Source organism: Giraffa tippelskirchi, chromosome 6 (assembly GCF_054371585.1).
Source record: "Giraffa tippelskirchi isolate mGirTip1 chromosome 6, T2T-mGirTip1v1.2.pri, whole genome shotgun sequence".
Lineage (NCBI taxonomy): Eukaryota > Metazoa > Chordata > Mammalia > Artiodactyla > Giraffidae > Giraffa > Giraffa tippelskirchi.
Genome location: NC_137280.1, coordinates 16,865,147 through 16,873,553, shown reverse-complemented (window position 1 = coordinate 16,873,553; position 8,407 = coordinate 16,865,147). Strand labels below are relative to the sequence as shown.

General features: G+C 44.4%; 1 pseudogene; it reads right to left on the bottom strand.

Annotated features, from left to right (window-relative positions):
• Positions 1-1,261: 1,261 nt before the first annotated feature.
• Positions 1,262-1,513, bottom strand: LOC145509438 (cytochrome b-c1 complex subunit 7 pseudogene; annotated as a pseudogene).
• Between the last annotated feature and the right edge of the window lie 6,894 nt (positions 1,514-8,407).

Below are 8,407 nucleotides of genomic sequence, written 5' to 3'. Positions count from 1 at the left end.
TGCTGGCTGTGAAGAGCTGTAGAACCACCATCGTTCCAAACTGTCCTCCCCGCACTCCCCCGAGGCCACACCTCATGCCTGGAGAGCTGCTTTCATGCACTTCACCTCAACCCGGCCTCACATCACCTCTGTGGGGGCACCTCCTGTCCCATCTTAGAGCAGAGGCACTGGAAGCTCTGAAAGTCTCCAGAACTTGTCTTGGGTTCAGAACCCAGGTTTCCAACTCCCTCTTCAGCGCTCCCCCAGTTCTGCCCAAGGAAGGGAGGGGCTGGCCCATACCTCAGGAAGGTGACTGCCAGAACTTTCTCCTGAGCTGGGCACCTGGGTGTGAGAGAGGATACAGCACGCAAGGAGGCTGTGCAAGATGGTTCTGTTATAATAGAGGGAATACATTCACTCATTCATCCATTCACTCATTCATTCACTCACTCATTCATTTTCTTGTTTCAGAGGGCCTGTTCCTCTTGACTTCTGAAGAGAGTGCATTTTGATCTTTGACCTTTTTTTTTTTTAATCCTGAAGAGCTGTTGATCATCCTTCATAGTTAGCCAATCACATTGGTTTTGTAAAGCGGCTCAGCAGGTGAAAAAAAGGGGGTAGGGGGAGGCATAAGGCTCTATAGTCAGGTAACTTTAGGTTTACATTCCAGCCTTATCCATTTACCTGCCAAGTGACCAAGCATCTGTGCCTCAGTTACCCAGTCTGTAAGTCGGGTTAATAAGACCTGCCTTCAAGCCCGCTGGGTAACAGCAGTATGTGAAGAGACAGGATTTTCTGCTGAGTGACCAGGTGCGAATTACAGGTAGCTGGGCGCTGAGCTGGCTGAGATGGGGGCTCCCCCTCCTCCAGGAGGAGGGCTGTACTCATCTCCCAGAGGGGTTCCTGGCTCCTATCAGCATCAGTGTGCACTTCCAAGAAGCCTTTCTCTGCCGTCCAGACCACTCTCAGGATTGCAGAAGCCTGCATTGTCATATGCTCATCTGGTGCTATTCTGTCCCCACCCAGAGTCCCTTAAAAAAAAAAAAAAAAGGAAAGCACAGGGGCTGGGGTCCCTCTCCTGGAGCACAACCTGGATATTGTTCAGCCAAGCTCAGACAGTGCCAAGCCAGGTAGGCCCCTTGGCCACCCCCCCATTTTATTCCCAGCAGTAACTAAAATATTTATTTAAAGTAATACATTTACAGCCCAAATAGTTCTACATTGTACATTTCAGGTTTAACCAACTTTATAAAAATACTTGAGAACAGCTGTATCCACAGATTTAGACTACTAAATTATTTCTTTCCCATTCTTCTCTCTCTTTTCTTTCCTGAATGACCTCTTTCAGATATAGTTCAAGGTAGAATTTATCCTCCTCATACTCTGTCCACTGCTCTTTAGGCAGGATCTGCTGCCTCATGCCCAGGTCCAGTGGTCTATTAATGAGAAACACTCTGTCGTTACAAAGGTTCTCAGGAAGCCTTCTTATGGCTTCTTTTACATCGTCATCCTCATATATTGCATCATCTCTCATTAAGCCCAGTTTATTGAACCTATGCTGCACCAGGGGTTGGGATGAATTCCAACATCCACATGGCATGGATTAAAGAACATGCTCTATTGGCGAAAGGGGAAATTTGCAGAGTCCAGTGCGGAACCAGGGAAGAGAAGGAATCTTCTCTGGTCCAGTGCAGAACCAGAGACGAGGAATCTCCCTGCATTCTCCTTTCAGCCACAGAGAATTGTGCCTGGGGCTCAGACTCTGCTGACTGGCAGTTTGGTCTGTGTTCCATGACCAGACCCTCCCCCATGGGCCTCCCTTTGTCTAGGGTAATTGTAGGACAGCAGCTTTGACTGGAGACTAACTAGGCAGCTTGGACCGGTGGTCTGGATCAGGGGCAGTGGGAGAGGGCGTGGTATGCAGGATGCAAAGAATGTTTCCTGGCCTGAGCAGCCACAGCAGCTCCAGGCTAGCCCCTCCTCATCCTCCAGGCTGGGGGAACCTAGGAAGAGGAGGGGAGTCTGCATCTAGTCACGCTGCACAAAAACCACCCACAGGCCATCTTGAACACTTGGGCCTGGACCCCAGGCTGTCTTCCCAAGGCAGGCTGACAACAATGCTTACAACCAAGTTCAGGGCTTCTGGAAACACTCACGATTCACAAAGCAGAGCTGGCTTTTAGCAGAATCATGAGTTTCATTTGGGGATCAAATAGGATCTCCCTCCCTGGGAAGTGGATTGAATCAGAAATGCTCTATTTTGACTCAGTGACAGAGAGGCAAGTCTGGATGAGACCAGATGACTAAAGGATGGCTCACAGAAGGGTTCTTATTTAATCCTATTCTTCCTACAGAGCAGAGGGCCCATGCAGTCACTGGGCATTGATGCCACTGACAACCTTCCAGAAGGAGGGATGAATAATGCTAGCTGATGAGTCAGGCTGGCTGCAGGCACTGTGGTGAGCACCCACAAGGCCTGGGGCGAGTTGAGGTAAACTGTTGTATCCACTTTGGAATAAAATGACTAAACAGTAAGATCCAAGCCTTGTTCTGAAAGGAACAATTTGTTTAAAAATAAACTTTCCCCAGGAAAGTAAAGAAAAGCAATCAGTTCACGTTTCCTGCGACACTTTCTACATAAAAATCTGTGTTCTCAGTGGAGGCTGGAGACACAGAATGGGCTGGTTGGGGAGGTGGTGGGGTCTCCTGCCTGGGAAGCCAGGAGTGTTAGGCTGAATTCACTGGCCTGAGATGATTTAAGTGTTGTTCTGCCTAAAAGCAAGTAACTGAACCACCAAAGGGCAAGCCTGTGGGGCAAACGATGGTGTCTTTAGCTGAATATCTTGTTTGAGAAACCATTTGTTAAGCACCAATATCCTCCTGTTTAACCCTAGTAATAACTCTATGAGGTAGACATTAATATGATTGTCACCATTTTACAGGTTAAAAAAATTGTGGCAATGTCCTGCAAAAGGTGAATGGATCACCTATCACATAGCCAGATGACTTAATATTAAAAAGAAATGAGCTATCAAGCCACAAAAAGACATGGAACTTAAATGCATTTAGCTAAGTGAAAGCCAATCTGAAGAGACTACATACATGCTGCATGATTCCAACTATAGGACATTCTGGAAAAGGCAAAACTCTGGAGATGATAACAAGTCAGGGGTTATGAAGGAGTGAAGGATGAATAGGTAGAGCTAGTATTCTCTGTCTGACGTTATACTGGTGAATATACATCATTATGCATTTGTCAAAACCCATAGAATGAACAACACAAAGAATAAATTCCAATGTGAACTATGGATTTTGCTTGATTGAAAAAACAAAACAAGCGAGGGGAGGGATAAATTGGAAATTTGGGGTTAACAGGTATGCACTACTGTACATAAAATAAACAATAAGGACCTACTTGTAGCACAGGGAACTATTAATATCTTGTAATAACCTATAATGTGAAAGAATCTGAAAGAGAATATATAAATATAACTGAATCACTTCGCTGTATACCTGAAACATTGTAAATCAACTACAATAAAAAAAATATTGTACAACACTGGGAAATAGAAAATATTTTATAATAATTATAAATGGAATATAACCTTTAAAAGTTGGTTACAATCACTGTATTGTATGCCTGAAACTTATAAATATTATATGCCAGCTACTCTTTAATAAAAAATAAATTAAAAACAAAACAAAACTGTGGTAGGTACTTATCCACCATCCATGTTCCCTGTGCCACACCTCCACCATCCTTCATGCTGTGCCCAGCATGCAGTGCTCAATAAGTGTTTGTCAGATGAACAACTGAATAAGTGCCTGCTAACAGACCCAACTGTATTCAGTTAGCAGGTGGACATTTCTCTTATCCCTGGGAATGAATCATGACTAGTTCAAATCAGTTGTGGCAACTTGGTTTCCTTGTGCAGTGATTGGCCTAGGAGTGGGTGTACAGCTCAGTTTGGTCAATATGACAGAGCAGAACTGATGTTTAATGAAGTATGTCAAAATGGTGGTACTAATTATTAAAATAGTGAAATACTTCTGTACCAGGTAGTAAATACTGTTCCCCTGGTCTTCTCTTCCCTTGCATCTCTTCATAATCCAGCACCTACAAGTTTACTTCTGGCATTGAAGGGGCTTCCAAGACTTTGCTCCATGGCTATATCCAGCATTTGATCTGTTCTGATTATCCAAGGAAAGTTTCTAACGAAAGTTTCTCCTTGAATAAAAAAGCAAAGGCTCATATCTTTTTGCTCATATCCTTTCTCCCTGCTATATCACTGTTGTTGGCACCATGGCAGCCATCTTGTAACCATAAGGCAACAAGATGATGATAAGACAAACAGAGCCTGAGTCCTTAATGATGCTGGTAAGCCACACTGCGTCAAACCTGGAGCTCTCCTCCCTCTAGATGTGTTATTATGTGAAACAAATATCTTTCATAGAAGGTTTAAGTTTTCTGTTATTGTTCTAAACAATACAGACTCAGGCTCAAAGGGTTAAGTAATAACCATGTTGACACTGAGTGCTAACCATGTGTAAAGTGCTATGCTAAGCTACTTGTGCCCATCATCTCCTTTGCTCTTCTCAGTAAATTTGAGAGGTAGTATTGTTATCCTCACTTTTCAGATAAGGAAACTAAGGCTTGGGAGATTTAAAAACTTTCTGAAGCTCATGAAACCAGCAAACTAGAACTTGCACCCAGCTCTGGGCTGTACTAGAATACAAATTGTATTCATTCTGACTACATACAAAGAAGACCCTGTGGGGAGATTGTTGGGGGCAGGAAGGATTCACCTTGGGAGGGCCACTGGCCCTCAGATGGGTCCTTGGCATGAGGCAGCTCCATGGCCTGGTCCCGTATCCCAAGTCTGGCCCTTGATGTGCAGGTTAAGAAATTCAATTGTCAGTTACCCCAGGAAGTGGGTACCAATTACCTGCCACACAAAAAACACGAGTAAGTGGGTGAAAAGAAGAGCTATAAAGCAGATCAGGTGCAGGTGAGCACTCGCTGGCACCTTCTCTTCCTTGAGGCTTGGAGATGCCCACGGAAAATGCTGCCTGCTAGACATGGGCTCCGAGATGGTAGAGAGCTAGTGATCCTCACTGCAGATGTTCCCAGGCTCTGCAGCCCCTGAAGACAGACGGGGAACTCGCTGTGTGGGCCAAGGCACCCACCTGCAGACACTTACATCATTGGGCTTGCTCAGATTTTGTACATTTTTCACTTGGATGTGTGAATACCTTCAGGCAGCTTGCCCCTAGCTTCCCAGCTGAAACCAAATCATTCTCCTTCAGGGTGATTCTACCTAGTTTGTATGCAGCCATTACAATCTTGCTTCATCATTAAACTTCCTGGAGGCAATCTTGTTTCTGACTCTTTGTTAGTCCAATACTCCACCTTAGGTCTACATTTTGGTCCTACATGGAGTTTCATTCAAAAAAGCACCCTCTGAGTGTGATAGTAATTTAAAGAAATTCTGATCTTTACTTGAGTGGTTCAGGAACACTCAAGGGAATAATCCATAGCAATCCCTGGGTTGGGATAATCCCCTGGAGGAGGGCATGGCAACCCACTCCAGTATTCTTGCCTGGAAAATCCCCATGGACAGAGGAGCTTGGCGGGCTACCGTGCATGTGGTTGCAGAAGAGTCGGACATGATTTAGTGACTAAACAACAATAACAAATGTGTCTCTGAGCTCATCTGTTCCCTGGCTCTCATGGTCCCACACTTCCTCCAGAGTCTCCAGCATCTGAAACAAGACTCAAGCACAAGCGGCTTTTTTCTTCTTTTTCTGCTTCTTACTTTGCAGCTCTTTGTTCTATAAATTGACTCAGCCACTCTGCTAAGACCCTTGCCCTTTTCTTCCAGCTTGTCCTCTCTCTCCTGGTTCTGTACCACAAAAGCTATCCCGTTAGGGGACAGGAGAAGATAAAAGGAGAGGATGGGAAAGCAGGAACAGGTGTTAATAGGTTTGCACCCACCAGAATCTCCCCCAGCAGACACCAAGCTGGACCAAGATGGTGCCCACAGCAGGGTTCTGGCCTCCACGGAGCTTCCCAGTTCTTGAAAGAGAGAGTTCCTGGCAACCTAGCCCAGCTGGAGGGAGCTCTGATGGACAAGTGGGTGTGTGGATAGAGACAGAGGTTGGGTGCATACTGAGGACCGTGTGGACCTATTGCACAGATATTTATTGGCTGTAGTGCTGCACCACCATTGGGAACCATGGCTGAGAATGTGGAGTCAGTGGAGAGAAAACCTCAAAGAGGAAAAGGGGCTACATCTTGCCTTAAGAGAAGTTGAAGTGCTTTAGTAGAAGGAAAGCAGCCTTGCCCTGGTCAGAGAGAGATATACAAGATTATGCATCTTCCTTCCTGTCACACCAAGGAAAGGGATCAGAGCAGCAGAGAGGCTACCATTACTGGCCACGGGGATAAACTGGAGAAGTCAGTTACCTGTGCCTGTCTGTCCTGTGGGGGTGGAATAGAGGAATGGAGAGATGTGGGCGCAGCCTAGAGGATGGGTAGGCGCAAGCTCCCAGGGGCAGACTTATGAAGTGCAATGATGTCCCAGGATTTGTTCTGCTTCATCCATTCTCACCTCCCAGCCTCCCAACGTTTTTTCTATTACAAATAATGTGACTAAAACATCCTTGGACATTAGCCTAGGGTGCTTCAGCTTCTATGGGGTAGATTCGCAGGAATGAAATTGCTGAGTCAAAACTTTTTTTTGTTTTATTGTAATGGATGTTGTCAGATTGCTTTGCAAAATGCCTATAACCATTTGCCATTCCACAAACAATGCAAAAGAGTTCCTTTTTCTTTGCATGGTTCAGTCACTCAGTCCTGTCTGACTCTTGCCACCCCATGAACTGTAGGCTGCCAGCCTCCTCTGTCCATGGGATTCTCCAGGGAAGAATACTGGAGTAGGTTGTCATTTCCTTCTCTAGTGGATCTTCCTGACCCAGGAATTGAACCTGGGTCTCCTGCATTCAGGGAGATTCTTTACTGACTGAGCTACAAGGGAAGCCCAATTTCTCTACATCACTGCCACCAAAAGTGTTCCAGCTATTTTCATTTTTTCCAGTGTGGTGGATATAAATTACTTTAATCTGCATATCCCTGGTGAGTTTTGGGCATCTTTTCAGATGTTTGTTGCTATTGAGATCTGCTTTCTCTGAGTTTTTATTTTTTTCCTTTCTTTTCTTTCCTTTCTCTCTTTTCTCTTATTTTTTGATACTTTCTTTTCAATTGTATATTACTTGTATATTATAAATATGCTTGTATAAAATATAAATATTTCTTATTACAAATATATTTATTATAAGTTTGTATATGCTATAGATGTATATTTGCATAAATACAAATAAATATTAATATTATAAATATTTTACTCTGAAGATCTATGCCCTTCAGCTTGAGAAAATTATTTTCTGCTATTTGATGATTTTCCACTCTTATTTTCCATGTTCACCGGAACTCATGAATCAGCTTGAAGTCCTGCGGGCAGGCAGTTGGGAAAGGAAGATGGGGGTGAAGTGGGAAGAGCAGGGACAAGGTGGAACCACAAGCACGAGCTGAGCCCCACGGGGAGGACAGAGTGATACCAGTGCCTGTTCTTATCGCCTTGACCCTTTGCTGTGACGTGGGTGTCTGCCAAACACACACCTGGACCCCAGGAGCCAGAGAGGCTAAAAGTGGAGCAGGAGCTGCTCATCAGATGAGCATGCAGATAATTCAAGCTACAAATTGGTGGCCACTTCACTTCTACCCTCCAAATCACTCCAATCTCTCTGGTGGCCAACCCCAACCAAAATATACAGGGAAGGGAATTCTGGGAAATGTAGTTCAGCAGAGCCAAGAGGGTTAGTCACAAAGCCACCACAGCTTTCTTTGAAATCTTACTTAATACTCTTATAGCACACATATAACTATATGTCAACTACTGTGCTAAACATTTTGTGTATATTAACTCATTTAATTTTTATAATGCTCCTAACAAGTGGCTATTGTTATAAATATTCCCATTTTGCAGAGAAAGAAACTAAAAATAAAAAAGCTAAGTAAGCTGCCTAAGGCACACAGCAGGTAAGTGGGAGAGCTGGGCTGTAAACCCAGGAAGTCTGACTCCACGGTTTGCACACCATGCCACAGTGCAAAGGCAGCATTGTGCCCTGGCCAAGTAGATATTTAAAAGTGAAAATTGGTGAGCTGCAGAGCTTTATGTGGAGAGTTGTTTATTTGATTGGTTGTGTTTTTATTTTGGACTCTTCCACAAATTTGTTGAATTCTGTGTGTATGTGTACGCTAAGGAATGTGTGTTCCAGTAAACAGAGGATCAAGATGAAATAGACTGCTCGAAGCATCTGCATTTTGTCCTCTCTTGATTCCTGTGCCCTCATCTCTCGAGTGCAGGCA